The sequence below is a fragment of the Protopterus annectens genome, chromosome 7.part1 (genome assembly GCF_019279795.1).
Source record: "Protopterus annectens isolate FY-2018-M chromosome 7.part1, PAN1.0, whole genome shotgun sequence".
In the NCBI taxonomy this organism is placed as follows: domain Eukaryota; kingdom Metazoa; phylum Chordata; order Ceratodontiformes; family Protopteridae; genus Protopterus; species Protopterus annectens.
In genome coordinates, this window is record NC_056740.1 from 429889610 (window position 1) to 429905822 (window position 16213).

Here is a 16213-nt window from a genome sequence, read left to right on the forward strand (position 1 = left end):
TATGATGCTATGGACAGTATTATTTTATCTTTGAGGTTTGGTGTACAAGACATAAGGGCATTAATAAACTTAGAAACAGAATATTTTTGTGAGATTACTTTTGAACTTTTACTTGAAAATTTTACAGGTGAAGTGGAAAAACAGTTCACTGGCACCATGGAATGAGTATATTTTTCAGAAGTTGGGATAACAGTTAAGGGCAAAACTAAATGTGCAGTTCAGAAAATTAGCCATAGAAGAACGTGAGTTAAAGACTTTTTCCTGTTTTTAATAACAATTTAATATCAATCTATGTTGAAAGAATCTTTGGACAGGAGGGGTTATAAGTGACACTGAATACGCATGTGGAGAAAATGCATCATATTTCAGATTATGTAATTGTGAAAGGGAAATTGGGAGCAGTGAGGCTTTTGGCTCAACCTAAAGCATTTTTCTGGGGTTGACAAGCATTTGGTGGAAGACTGGAATAAAAGATGTGATTACTTTGGTGAACAGGGGTATAGCGCTAAAATTACAGGCCTACATGCAGAAAATGCAATAAATTTGGACATTTTTGGTTTTACTGTTACTAGAAAAGGAAAGGTTAGAAGAAAAAAAAAAGAATATTTCAGACCTCATGATGGTGTAACTTAGGATGGAGAATGCATTAACAGGAGGATAACTGGAGAAAAATGTTAACTAATTTCAAGAAGGCCGATGGGAAATGAGGATTATAGGAAGTTACTAGGTTGTTGGCCCTGAGGCCCTTATAAGCCTAGCCAAGAGTTCAGCCCATGTTTAGACAAGTTAGCACCCAAAGCCCCTGTCCAGCAGGGACACAGGTGGAATTCCAGGGGTGTATTTTCTGTTTCCCATCCAGTTAGCGCTTAAAAAGGGATAATGAGGTACTCTGCTTAACATGGAGAGGGACTCTATTCCAGAGATGGGGATGCATCTCTGGGACACATCTGTCCCACCAAGTCCAATTGATGTCACAGGCCAGGTTGCGGTCATGTGCGGGTTACTTACTCGAGTGGATATTGACCTGTGGATATGCCGCAAGTCCCATCAAGGTGGGGTCTGAGATTGCTTTGCATGCCAGCCAGAGTTCACCTCTGAGGAGTCTGTATGAAACTGAGTAGAGGGACAGGGCTTTTTGCCTATCTTTGTAGGGTAGATGTTTGAGGCCCTGGATTCTCCTGGTGAGAAACCTCTGTAGTCTCTCCAGCTGCTGCATGTGCTGTGCAATGTACATGCCGAAGGGGGCATTGTACTCAATAATTGGGCTTATAGGGGAAGAATACAGGGATGTTATGACCTCCTTGTTCCTGGATGAGATACCCTTACTTATATGGTGGGACATATAGAAAGCTTTCCATACAACAGAAGCAACGTGGTGGTCAAAAGTCAGGTTGCTATCAACCTGGGTGCCCAGATCCCTCACGACTGATTGCGGGCTTTGGATGTTATTAATGTGATAATATGTGGGGACATCGCACTACCCAAAGGTGGTGATGCATTTTTTGGCATTCAGTTTACCATGCTTTTGGCACCAGTCATTTGTTTGGGAGAGACCGTCTTGGAGGAAGTCCACATCACTTGGGGAATTGATGACCACGCCCAGCTTGCAGTCATCTGCAAACTTGGTCAGCCATAACCCACTAGTTTTGGCCTGCACCTCAGAGAAGTATATCCCAAGTAACAAAGGCCACAAGACCGATCACTGGGGTACCCTGCTTGTTAGAGGTCTACTGCTTGAGGTGGCTTCCCCTATTTTGATTAGGTGAGTTCTATCAGTGAGCCAGTTTGCTACCCATCTGGTAGCATATGGATTGATGCCTAGTTAAGAGAGTTTATCTATTATGGGTAAGTGGGGAATAGGGTCAAAGCTTTGGCCAGACCAAGGTAGCCGGTATGTACCATCTTCCTCTTGTACATGACTTTGGTGATAGTCTCAAAGAAGTCAGCCAGATTTAGCAGACATGACTTCCCCCTGACAAAGTCAAACTGTTTGGGGTTGAGTGGAGGTTACCAATGTCCCTGTTAATGAGGTCCATGATAATCCATTCCATGGCCTTGCAGATCTGGCTAATTAGGCTGATGTGTCTATAATTTCCCATATTGGTGGATGCTCCACCTTTGTGAAAGGATGACAGTGGCTGTCCTCCACTTGGCTGGGACAAAGCGGGTACTCAGGCTTTGGTTGAATAGGATGCCTAATGAGGTAGGAAATGTTTTACAAAGAGTATTACAGTGCAAGATAAAAACAGATTTGCAGCTCTAAAAAATGAAGAATGGGAAGAGAGAATTTGAGACAAGAGTATAAGAAAATGCTGAATCGGTTAGATGAAGGGTACAAAATAGGAAAAGAAAAATAAACACTGGAAATACGAATGATGCAAAAAAGCAGGGGATGACATAGAAATATTAATACCAAATATTAATAGCATTCAAATGATAGAGGTGTGTAGTGACTGGTGTAAAGTAATTATGGAGGTTATGTGTTATATACAGATGTGAAAAAACAAAAAAGGAAAATAATTGAGATAATGTGGGGTAAAACGGTTATGTATTCATTGGGAAGTTATAAATGTTCAGTAATAGGATTTATATTTTTAATGAAGAGATAAAAGATACTGGATATAAGTGCCTGGAGGATCAGTAGAATGTGATGTAATAAAAAGGGAAAGATTTTTAAGGACAGTTGCAGTTTGTGTGCACTAATATGCCAGTGAGGAAAAATTGTTTGGAGACCTTTAAAACTTTGCCTTATTATATATGTCGGTTGTCAGAGATTTTAACTGCAGTTTGAGAAAAGAGAAAGCAAAAGTAATATCAGATTAATAAGAGAAGTCATAAGGCCTTCTTCACATATATCCACAGTCTCAAGGGAAGCACCTAGATCTGCACAGAACTGGTGGTTAAGGACACCACATACACAAACAGTGTAGATATAGCCAACCTGTTGGCAGATGGGTTCAGTGGAAACTTCACTCCTCTGTCCCCCCATCAATAAAACAGGACATCCCCAGCACCTGCTCCCCTCCCCTTATCTCTAGGGAGCAAGTCATCACTGCCCCCTCAAAGGCAAAAATTGCAGCCTCCATGAGACCCAATAACATCCAAGGCTGCATCCTACATGAACTCAGGCAGGAACTTGCAGCACCATTAGGCACCCTATTCAACCAAAGTCTGAGTACTGGCTTCATCCCAGCTGAGTGGAGGACAGCTGCTGTCATCCCTTTACACAAAAGTGGAGCATCCACCGATACAGGAAATTATAGACCCATCAGCCAAACTAGCCTGATCTGCAAGGCCATGGAGCAGATTATTATGGACCTCATTAACAAAGACACTGGAAGCCTCCAGACACTTGATCCCACACAGTTTGGTTTTGTCAAGGGGAGGTTATGACTGTTAAGTTTCATTGACTGAGACAGTCACCAAGGCCATAGACAAGGAGAAGACTGTGCACACTGCCTACCTTTACCTGACCAAGACCTTTGATACTATTCCCCACTCTGGTATGATAAACTCTCTCAGCTAGGTATCAATCCATATGTTACCAGATAGTTAGCAAACTGGCTCACTGATAGAATCCACCTAGTCAAAATAGGGGAAGCCACCTCAAGTAGTAGATCCGTAACAAGCGGTGTACCCAGGCATCGATCTTGGGGCTTCTTCTGTTTGGGATACACTTTTCAGACGTACAGGCCAAATCTAGTGGGATATGCATGACCAGATTTACAGAATACTGCAAGCTGGATGTGGTTATCAGTTCCCCTAGTGATGTGGGCATCCCTCTAAGAGGGTCTCACCCAAACAAGTAACTGGTGTAGAAACATGGCCTCAAGCTAAATGCCAAAAAATGCATCCTCATCCCTTTTGGGGAGAGTGATGTCCCCACAAATTATCACATTGATAATAAGGTCTTAAGCACACAATCAGTCATGAGGGAATTGGGCACCCAGGTCGATAGCAAACTGACTTTTGACCACCATATTGCCACCATTGTACAAAAAGCTTTGGCCCACCTCATTAGTAGGGGTATCTTATCCAGGGATAAGGTGGTCATAACATCCCTGTATTCTTCCCTTATTAAGACCCATTATTGAGTGCAATGCCCATTTCGACATGTACCTCACAAAGCACATGCAGCAGCTGGAGAGACCACAAAGGTTCCTCACCCTGAGAATCCAGGGCCTCAAATATCTACCCTATACAGATGGGTTAAAAGCCCTGTCCCTCTTCTCAGTCTCCTACAGACTCCTCAGAGGTGACCTCTGTCTGGCATACAGAGCAATCTCAGACCCTGCCCTGATGGGACTGCTGCATATCCGTAAGTCAAGCTCCACTTGAGTAACCCGCATGCGTGACCTCAACCTGGTCTGTTTCATCAATAGGACTTGTTAGGACAGATTTGTATCCCAGAGACTTTCCCTTTTGTGGAATAGAGTTTTTCTCCATGTAAAGCAGAGTACCTCATTAACCCTTTTTAAGTGCAACCTGGATAACTGGATGGGGAACATAAAATACACCCCTGGAATTGCACCTGTGTCCCAGATGGACAGTGGCATATGGTGCTGACTTGTTGGAAGACGGGCTAAATTCTTTGCTAGGCTTGTAAGGGCATCAGGACCAATAGCCATGTAACTTCCTATGATATGAGTTGTTAAAAATAAGAAAACTAGATAGTGGACATATAAAAGGAGACATTTACAACTGAAACGGTGTGCTCTAGATTCAAAATGTATGAAAGAAATGACAAGTAGGGTAGAGAAATGGCTGTGTTTTCCAATCATAAAGGGGTATTGACCAGAACAGGGGATTGAACAGAAGTAATATAGAAGGGAAATGAATAAAAAGATTGATTGGAGGGTTTGCTTAAAGTAGATGAGATGAAAAAGAAACCTAAGATTTTATGGGAACAGCATAGGACAATGAAATTATGGTATGAAAACTGGACAGGTTGGTGGAATGCTTATAAAGAAAAATACAAGAAAACATTTTTGATTGTTGAAAAGAGAGTGAAAGAAAGGAATAGGAGACTACACAAGATGGTTATAGAATTGGTGAAATGGATAAGCATGAAAAAATAGAGCAAATGTTAATCTGTAGCTTAATAAAATGTTTTTAAAAGAAAAAAAGTTTCACCATTTTTTGGGAAAACTGGTAAAAAGAGAAGGAAAAGTGGATGCAATGTCTGACGGAAGAAATGTATAAGCAAAAGAGAAGGAAAAGTGGATGCAATGTCTGACGAAGGAGGAAATGTATAAGCAAAAGAGAAGGAAAAGTGGATGCAACGTCTAATGAGGGAGGAAATATATAAGCAGAAGAGAAGGAAAAGTGGATGCAACGTCTGACGAAGGAGGAAATGTATAAGCAGAAATGGCAGTTGTGGAAAAATGTACAGGTAGAATGCATGAAAAGAAAGTACAAGGTCATCTCTGAAAATGTTAAAAATTCTCTAGTAAAATAAATTATTGTAACAGAAATGCAAGAAGCAGTAAAAGGAAGAGAACAATCTGCATCAGAAGTAGGTTAAGCTATGAATATAGGTTCATAGCTTGGTACTAGGCTATTGGCCCTAGGGCCTATACAAGCCTAACCATAACACTTCCCTGGCTGTTTCTTCCCACACTATTTACTTCCCTGGACCCCTGTCTAGCAGGGTGACTAATCCCCGGGATGAATTTCCTATCTCCCATCCAATTGTCAAGGTTCCTTTTGAAGAGGCCAAAGAGGTGCTCTGCTTGATATGTATGGGTAGTCTATTCCAGAGTCTGAGGAGTCTCTGGGTCAGGAACCTATCCCTCCAGCTTGTTTTGTTCATTGTGATGACAAGGTTTAGATCCCTGGAACGTGTGGCTCTGAGGGATTGGGATTTAAGTAGAGCATTCTAACAGATCAGGGTTTGACATGGCCTCGTATGTTAAGCAGAGATCGCCTCTGAGTAGACGATATGCCACAGAGTATAGCTGGAGTTTTTTAAGGCGGTCAGCATAGGGCATCTGCTTTAGGCCTGTGATTCTTTTAGTGAGGTATTTCTGCAGCCTTTCCAGTTGTTGCAGATGACTTGTGAGGTGCATACAAAATGGGGTGTTGTATTCTATAATGGGTCTAGTGAGGGATGAGTACAGTGGGACAATGACCTCCTTTTTACCTGGATGAAAAGCTCTTAGTGATGAGGTGTGCTACATAGAAGGATTTCCTGAATGTTGTGGTGATGTGGTTTTCGAAGGTGAGACCACTGTCCATCTGTGTCCCTAAGTCTCTCATCACACTTTCAATGTTTAGTGTACTGCCACCTATGTGGTAATTCATGGATACATATTTTTTCCAAAGGGGATAACTATACATTTCTTGGCATTGAGCTTGAGCCCATGGCTCTGGCACCAAGCATCTGTTTCTGTGAGGTCCTTTTTAGAGTATCCACATCATTTGGGGATTCAAAAATGGCTCCCAGTTTGCAGTCATCTGCGAACTTTGTTAGCCACAGTCCCATAGTGTTGGCCTGTACTTCAGAGAAGTAGATGCTAAACAAGAGCAGTCCCAGGACTGAACCCTGAGGTGCACCACTTGTCACTTGTCTCGAGCTGAATTTGGAGTTGGCTGTCAGTAAGCCAGTTGGCAACCCGAGTGACGTAGGGATTAATGCCCAGCTTAGTAAGTCTATCTATGATTCCAGAGTGGGGGATGGTGTCAAAGGCCTTGGCGAGGTCCAGATAGGCTGTGTGGGACTGCCTTACTTTCATCCACGGCTCTGGAGACTGATTCAAAGAAGTCAATCAGATTCAGGAGAGACAAGATTGGCCCTTCATGAACCCAAAGTAGGTGGGGTCCAGTGTTTGAAGGTTGCCAATGTCTTTGTTTATAAGTTCCATGATAATATGTTCCATGGCCTTGCAGGTCATGCTCATCAGACTGATGGGGCGGTAGTTCCCGGGATCCAAGGTGGATTCCCCCTTGTGGAGTGGGATAACTGTAGCTGTGTGCCACTCAGTGGGCAAAAAGCCTGAGGTGAGGCTATGATTAAATATGACACTTAAGTGGGGTGCCAGTTCATTTGTAGTTCATGTAATACACAGCCCGGGATGTCATCTGGTCCCATGGATGCTGTATTCTTAGCTTTGGAGAGTGCATTTTTTACCTGTGTGGCTGTTATTACTGGAATTTGGCAATCTTCTGGTATTGAGATGGGCAGTTTAAGGGGTCAGAGGGGGGTGAAGTTGGCATTGAATTGATCTGCCAGGATATTGGCAATATCCTTGGGATCAGTATATTTAATGCCATTCTGTTGTAGCTCAGAGCAGATCTGAGCATTGCCATTTAGATTCTTGACATAGTTATAGAATGCCTTGTGGTTGTCTTTGGAATCTTTGGCAATTTTATTTTCATAACTAGCTTTGGAGGATTTTATGAGGGATCTCAGCTTCTTACTGAGGCTGGTAAAGGAGTTTTTTGCATCCTGGGATTTTCCTTTTTTCTGCAACAAATTCTTCATTTTGTTGTAAAGTTTGTTTATTATAAAGAGACATGGAATGAGAAATTAATCTGTAAAATGTAAGTGAATATGGCTAGAGAGAAATAGATTAAAGGATTTGTGATGATTATATGCAAAAAAGATGTAAAAATTGAAGACTGATAACACTGCGAAATGTAGATTATAATATCTTTATGAAGATAATACAAAAAAGGATGCAGAAGGTTTTAGATGAAGTATGAGAAGGGGGTTTTGTTATCAAGGTGAGATAGATGAAAATGTTAATTGTAAAATGAATTATTTTGGAGGAACACAAGGCAAGTGACATGATGTGGCAAAGGCTTTTGACAAGGTTAGTCATGAACTGGTATTGAACATTCTAGAGGCATATGGGATATGAGAAAAAATGTTGAATGTTTATGCTATGAGGTGTCATGGATAAAAATTGTGGTAAATGGATAGATATAAGGAAAAATAAAATGGTTTATGTTAATTCAACTCTAAAAATGGAATTGGCTAGGCTTAAAATGTCCCATTAGTGCAGCTAGCCTTATGAGCCTGTGAAAGGAGTTAAACAAAGATGTCCATTATGTATGTGTATGTACTGATAAATGAATGAAGTAATTCAAACATGTATGTGTGAAATGAAGAAAATGAGGTATGGGAATATGAGTTGCAATACTGATTGGAATGTCATATGTAGATGGTTTAGTGATTATGGCAAAAATAAGGGGGATAATTGAAGTGGTGCAAGTTAAGCAATTATTTTTAAAAATCTGGGTTACAGTTTAATAGCAAAAAAGCAGAGTTTGTTGAAATTAAGAAAACAGGAGGAATATATTATAGGAAGAAAATAAGAGTATTAGAAGTAAAGTTTAGAAAGTGCGAACATGTAATAGAACAGTGAAAAATGCTTGAAGAAACAAAAAAATGCTATCATGGTTTGAACGTTTTAGGGCTGGATTCACGAAGGCTTGCACGGAGTCTGAGTAGAGTAAGACTCCATCCAGCCAACATGTCTGCCGAGCGATCCAGGAACAGCCGGCAGGGGCATGCAAGAGAGCTCCTAAAACGACTCTTGCACGGACAGTGTTAGTTTATGCAAATTACCTCATTTGCTGCTGAAAGCTATGCAAATGAGGTAAATTTGCGATCCAGGAAACACTAACCTGTCCGAGTAAGAGTAGTGTTATTTGCAGAAATGTACTCTGTTGGCAACTGAGTACCGTTCTGCAAATAGCAAAACGGAGCTATGACAGCTCCAAATAAAGGATGCATCCAGTTGAGGAAGCATGCCAATGGCCAAATATACGGCCATTGGCATTTTTATCCGTTGCAAAATAATATAAAATTAAATTTTTTTTTCCTCGATCTCCGAAGTGCAGCGCAGTGCAAACATGCGGGGGCTCTAAAAACAACAAATAAAAGCCACAAATAGGTATTTTATTCACAATATTCATCTGCCATGCAGGTGAATGGCAGGCTGAAGACAACATGGCTACTGAGTAGTGGTTGCTAAGGGGGGAAGCTCAGTCTGAGAGATGTAACCAAGTATTAGTAGGAAATCCTATGCAAATGAGTATAAGGATAGTGAATCCCAAATATCCCTGCCATGTCCCTAGAGTGTAAGAGTAGGATTAAGGGAGTAACAGAGTAGAAGATAGGTGACATCATGAGGGGGTATGTATCAAAAAGACTTTAAGCTTATTGGAACAGAGTGGCATGTTTTTCTGTGAGTTACTCAGGACTGGAAGAGGCGTGTCTACAGTTGTCTAAACTGAAACCCAGAAACCGAAGGTGTATGCCGTGGCTATCACTGAAGTTTCTTGCAAAGCTGCTTACACTGTGTGTGCGCCAGTAAACCCGTCTAAGCCTGTGTGTGCCCGTGTAAGGCTGTCTAAGCCTGTATACATGAATGTGCACCTGCCTAAGCCCGTGTAAGCCTGTGTGTGTGGCGCTGCCCCCTGTGGAAACAGAAATGGGAAAAGGAAGGAAAGGAAGTAGTAGGAAGTTAGCCAAGGAGAACTAGCAGAGCTGCCAGGTGAAATCAATCAGAATCAGCCAATTACACAGGCAGTACACTAGCCCAGCCCAGCACTTAAAACTCTGCAAACAACATTCCCCCATGTTTTTCTCAGAAACACTGCAGTCTACAAATGGAAGTGAAAACTTAAAAACCCTGAGACAGAAAAATGTTAGGGGCTGCCATTGCTATTATAAGGCGACGTGCAAGATGCTGAGGGTGGTGCCATTGCGAATGCTGCTGAGTAACCCACAGTGAGGAGACGGAGAAGAGTGTACAGACCCAGGTTAAACTACCAGGGGCTACATGAGCTGGAGATAGTGGAGCTCTGTAGAGTGGACAGAGAGCTCCTGCAGCAAATTGTTGAGCTGTGCAGGCCACACCTCACACACAGAACCAACAGAGGGGAACCCATCCCAGTGGAAACCAAGGTATGTGTTGGCCTAAGAATACTAGCAACAGGTACCTTCCAGAGATCAACTGGTGATATGATGGGGATTTCACAGGCATCAGCATCCAGGGTACTGCACCAGTTCCTGAATGCCATGTCAGCACATGTCGGTGATCATGTATATTTCCCCAGTTTCCGTGAGGTATTGGCCAGCAACATGCGTCTCTTCTATCAAATAGCGGAATATCCTGAGGTAGTGGGTGCAATTGACTGCACGCACATACACATCAAAGTACCAGCCAGTGAGCGAGGTAGGGCCTACATCAACCGCAAGGGCTTCCACTCCATCAACTGCCAGGTCGTGTGTGATGCCCAGGGCATAATACTGAATGTGTGTGCTGGCTGCCCTGGAAGCTACCACGATTCCCATATCTGGCATCTGTTGCAGCTGTACCAGACATTTGCCAGTGGGGCATCCCTGACGGTCACCTACTGGGGGATGCTGGATATGCACTGGAGCCATGGCTGATGACACCCATCAGAAATGCACACACACCTGAACAAGAACTCCATAATGAGGCACATGCACAAACAAGAAATGTAATCGAGCGTGTGTTTGGGATGCTCAAGTCACTGTTCTGTTGCCTGGATACATCTGGTGGAGCCTTGCAGTACCCACCAACTACATGTACCCAAATTGTCGTGGTATGTGCCATGCTACACAGTATGATCCTGCGAAAACAGCTGCAGCAGGAACAGCATGGGGCAGGGCCAAACAGCCCCCCACCATTGCCAAGGCCTGCACAGGCACAGCATAGAGGAGGAACAACCTGAGCCTGCCCCAGTAGGCAGAAGGAGGTGTGCCCGGTATGCCTTGGCAAAGAGGCAACGCATAGCACATACACTGGCTCAGTAGGAACCCTGGAAATGATACCTCTGTCTGACTCGCACATAAAATAATAGGGATGCCTAACTTGACACTACCTGTTTCAGGACATGTATAGGGAGTGTAGTATGTGCATCCGACACAGGCAGCCCTGCAGCACCACCTGAGGCATGATTGCCATGTTTTAAGCAATATAAAGCAGTGCTAAGCGGCTTTTACCAATATCTAGTATATGTAAACAAAATTGCTCGTGCCAAATAGCGCAACGTTGGACAAAGTTGAACAAAGTCAGTTAAACATGCTCATATCTGCTTTACTGTTCCTTAAGCAGTCTGGCCTACCCAGCATGAAAATAAAAAGCAATGACAGGGCTCGAACCCAGGATATTGTGCACTATAGTCACAGTACTGAACTACTAAGCCATGATATTATTTCAGTGGCACAGACACAGCAGGACAATTGTACACTAATGCAAACACAAAGAAATGCAGTATCATGCCCCTAAAGAGGCAAATGGGTAACCTCCCCCACATATCTATGCAAACAGAGAACATCAGGCTAGGCTGTGTAATGTGGGTTGTGTAGGCTATGAAGTCGCAGTGTAATATACGTGACATTGGACGCTAACATCTGTAGTACAGTAGTATGCCGCAAGCCACTACGAAATGTGTCCTGTACATAGCAGTGCAGGCATAACAAATGTGTATAAGTGTCAGGTGAAACCCACATCCTATGTACACCCACAGTAACAACCAGGTGTGCCCCTGGGTAGAAATGTACAAAGAATAGCTGTCACCCCTGTATGTAGAAATGTTAATAAGTCTATGCAAAGTGTCGTATGGAAGCCCCAGCATGATTCCTGTTGATCTATGACACAAAGGTGAGCCCTGCTGTAAAAATACAACTTGATTTTCCATACACATATAGTATAAATGTCTATACTGGGCGTGCTCACACACTCCAACAAATATAGTGGATTCCATTCAGCATCACACTGAAAGGTCATACTGGGCATGCTCACACAGGCTAAATACGGATGTGATAATAAGGGATCTATGGACAAATGTGGATAGTCACCTCTACTTCCAGAAACACATTCACAAAGTGGTTGGAAAATCATGCTGTGTACACACAAACTGCCAAGGTCTGTGCATGTAGGTCAAAGGAGGTTCCCACTACTCAGCAGTCATCAGACCTGTCAGAGTACCACAACACACTTGCAATGAATCTGACTAGGCACCTTCAGCAGCTAGAAAGACCAATGAAGTACCTTAACAAGAGGATTACTAGCCTCAAATAGTCGCCCCATGCAACAAGACTGAATGTAACCCAATCTGTACTCTGTTGCATACTGTCTACTCAGGAGATCTCTGCCCAACAGACAGGTTCATGTCATGGTTACACTCATCTGTTCTGAGTTACAGCTCAATGGCAGTAAATGTACAGAGCCAGCTGATATTGCCAGCATCTTGGCAGATGGGATCGCTGTTAACTTTACCCCTCTCCCACCCATGAAACAGCACATCTCTATAACGGAAGACTGCAAAGTTGCTGTCATCACGGCCGCACAACACTGTCCAAAGCCAGTATCATAGCAGCCATGGGACCAGATAACTTCCCAGTCTGTGTAGTATCTACTTCCCTGAAGTAAACATTAACATGGCAGGTCTGTGGCTGCTGAAGTTTCCAGAGGACTGCAAACTAGGAGCCATAATTGTAAACACAAAAGATGAGGACATCCTACAAAGGGGCCTCACTGAGACAGATGGCTGCTGTCAAAGCCATTGGCTCAAGCTCAATGCTAAAAGGTGCATTGTCATCCCCTTTGTTAAAAACTCTGTAGCCAAGAACTACAACAGAGGTGGTAATATACTTCACACTCCCACAGTAGTCAGGAAACCCTCCTATGTGGCACAACTTATCACAAACTGTGTCTCATGCAGAATAGAGGTGGACAATGTTCCCCTCTACTCATCACTCACTAGAACTATGATAGAGTACAACGCCACTGTTGCTATGTACCTCGCAAGACAACTACAACAACTGGAAAGCCAGCAACAATACCTCACAAAGAGCATTAGCAGCCTGAAATGCATGCCATACACAGACCATCTTAAAATGCTCCATCCGTACTCCCTTGCATATCGCCTACTCAGAGGTGTTCACTGCCTAACATACAAAGCTATGTCAAACACAGAGCTGTTGGATATGCTCCACGTAAAACACTCACAATCCCTCCGACCTTTGGACCCAAAACCACAAGTGAAATACAAAAGGAAGGGGTGTACCCATTTACCTTATGGATACCCACACCTTCAGGCCGAAGCTGCCCATCAGATTGTAGCCTGCTACAGATCATGTACTTTGTCTCAGGAACCTCACTCAGTATTCTGGAGAACAGTGGAAAGTATGAAGGTCCTATCAAACAGCATTATATGAGGGGATTACAACTACCCAAACAGTGAGTGGTGGAATTAGTCGTGTGCAATGTCCTTCGCCCAATGTTTCCTAGAATTTAAAACCCCTAACACCCTGGAACAGCTGGTCACCATGCCCACTAGAGGTGACAACATACTGGACATGATCATCACCAACATGGGGTACCAGTGTTCCACTACAGAGATAAACCCACCGCTGGTAATATCAGATCATGAAGTAATCACACTGGACATCCATATCCAGCCCCCCCACCCAGTCAATGAAACCACTGTGAAGACATTTGCAAAAGCAAACTACACACGTCCCAAGACCAAAGTGGAGCATTCCAAAGCCCTCTTGCTCCCTCTTGGATAATGGTATACAATCTGCAGAATCATTTACAAGTGCATCCAATGAGCATCTATAGGGATACATGGAATGAGACATCACAAATAAAACCAAGATGCACTCCTCCAAAAATAGGACAACAATCATGTGGTTGTTGCCCATAAATAAGCTAGACAACAGAGGGAGGAAATGAATACATGATAGAGCCAACTTCACTAAAGGAAAGGCATCACTGATCATTATCAGGAAGAAACAATGATCGCTCATAAAAATAATCCAAGGACAGTTTCTAAAGACAAATAGCCAAGGAATGTAAGAATAGCAACCACAAAGCCTTCAGTAGCTATACCAGACATGTAGGTGTCAGCTTCCAAATATGCTGTCAGCTACTGAAAAAAGGAAAGAAATGCACCAAACCAACTTTCATTGCCCACATCCAAGGGGACAAGTTCAGTGTAAACTCCCCCCCATCACCCCCAAAAGGGTCTGTGTCCATCACAGAAGGATGCAGAGCCCCAGACGTCATGGACATGCAGGTAAAGACAGCCCTCACCAAAGCTAAGAACACAGCATTAATGTGACTGGATGGTGTCCCAGGCTGCGTCTTACACTAGGCCCATGAGTAACTAGACCCTCACCTACATTCACTGTCCAGACACAAGCGTTTCACAGGCTATGTACCCAAAGAATGGCATACACAAACAGTCATCCAGCTCCACAAAGGGGGTGCCACAACAGCAAATGGACACCATTGCCCAATATGTCTACTCAGCCTGGTCTACAGAGCTATTGAGCAAATGGTCATGGAACCCATAAACAGAGACATTGGAGACCTCCAGACAATGGACTCTCCACATCTTCGCCTTGTTAAAGTTAGATCCTGGCTCCTAAACCTAGTTGACTTATGTCAAACAGTTACCAAGGACATAGATGGAGGTGAAAGTAGTCCTCACAGCCCACCCGGACCACACGAAGGACTTTCCACACCATTCCCCACTCTGTCATCATGGACAAGCGTACCAGCTGGAACATTAACAGCTATGTCACAGGATGGGTGGCCAGGTGGCTCACAGATCAAACACACACGTTCAGAGTTGCTGGTGCCATATCCAACTCTAAGCCAGTCACAAATGGCATCCCACAGGTCTTGGTCCTGGGACACCACCTGTTCAGTAGATACTGCTCAGAGGTACAGGCAAGCATGGGAGGTGTATGGCTGAACTGTCTGCAGATGAATGGTAACTGTGGTCCATAATTGACTGTACGGCTAACACAGACATCCTCCAGACGTGTCTTAGAGACAGATACCTGGTGTCAAAACAATGCCCTCAAGCTGAATGCCAAAGAATACATAGTCATCCCATTTGGGTACAACAAAGTGCACACAAATTACCACATAGGTGGTAATCCAGTATGTATGGAGAAAGTCATTATGGCCCTGGGGACACAGGTAGATAGTAAACTCCCCTTTGATGATGACATGGCCAAAGTGTTTAGACATTCCTTCAATGTAGCCCACCTATGTCACCCACTTTGTATAGTCTGATGATGTCACCATCCTACAAATAAACCTGTGGAAAGGATAACACAGTAATGTGTATAGCGCTGCATGTAAATGCGTACTTCTGTAGTATCATAGAGTAGTTAGGTAGTGGTTTGAATCCTGCACTTGACAAGTGTGTGTGTTTGTGTGTGGTCTCCTTGGGAAGGAGCAAAAGTTTTGGAGAGTAGTAAAACACCTTAAAAGTGTTAAACTAATCTTTGTCAAGTCTGATGATGTCACCATCCTACATTTATACCTGTGGAAAAGAGAACCCCCAGTAATGTGTATAGCGCGTCTTGTTAATGCGTACTCCTCTAGTATCATGAAGCAGTTAGGTAGGGGTTTGAATCCAGCACTTGACAACTGTTTGTGTGTGGTCTCCTTGGGAAGGAGCAACCTTTTAGGAGAGTAGTAAAACACCTTAAAAGTGTTAAACCATTCTTTGTCAAGTCTGATGATGTCACCATCCTACAAATATACCTGTGGAAAAGAGAACCCCCCAGTAATGTGTATAGCGCGTACTCCTGTAGTGTCATGAAGTAGTTAGGTAGGGGTTTGAATCCTGCACTTGGTGAGTTTGTGTGTTCTATGTGTGTGACAGTGTTGGTCAATGTGTTGGGGGTTTTTCTTTTACCACCGTATGACATATCAGTAGGCATTGCACATGTGAGGTAGCTGTGAGGCAAATACATATACATACATGTTACCTCAATTATTGCATGTGTGTGAACTCTGCTTTATCCAAGTACACAGTTGTCACCTTTGCCAAACTGTGCTGCTGCTTAGGTCACATCTGTATGCTTGTGACAAGGCCAGCCACTGCAGTGATGCCTGGCCTAGGTCATCCGTGTCACACACACTCATTACGGTTTCTATTGAATTGTGTGAGTGAGGGTTTATGGCTGAGGTATATGTCAGACCTGTTCAAATGCAGCAGAGTCCGTCAGTGATGACTATGCATTATAGGTGTACAACAACCTTTGTGGACATGCATGCAGACCCCTTATTGCTTATGTGATCCACCAAAGGATTTCAAAATACCTTAGGGAATGTGATTATCAAAGGAGAGATGGCATAACACTAAGTTGCATGTACACCAGTACCTGTTCATCATGTTGGTGGCTACTACCTATGTGGTACTG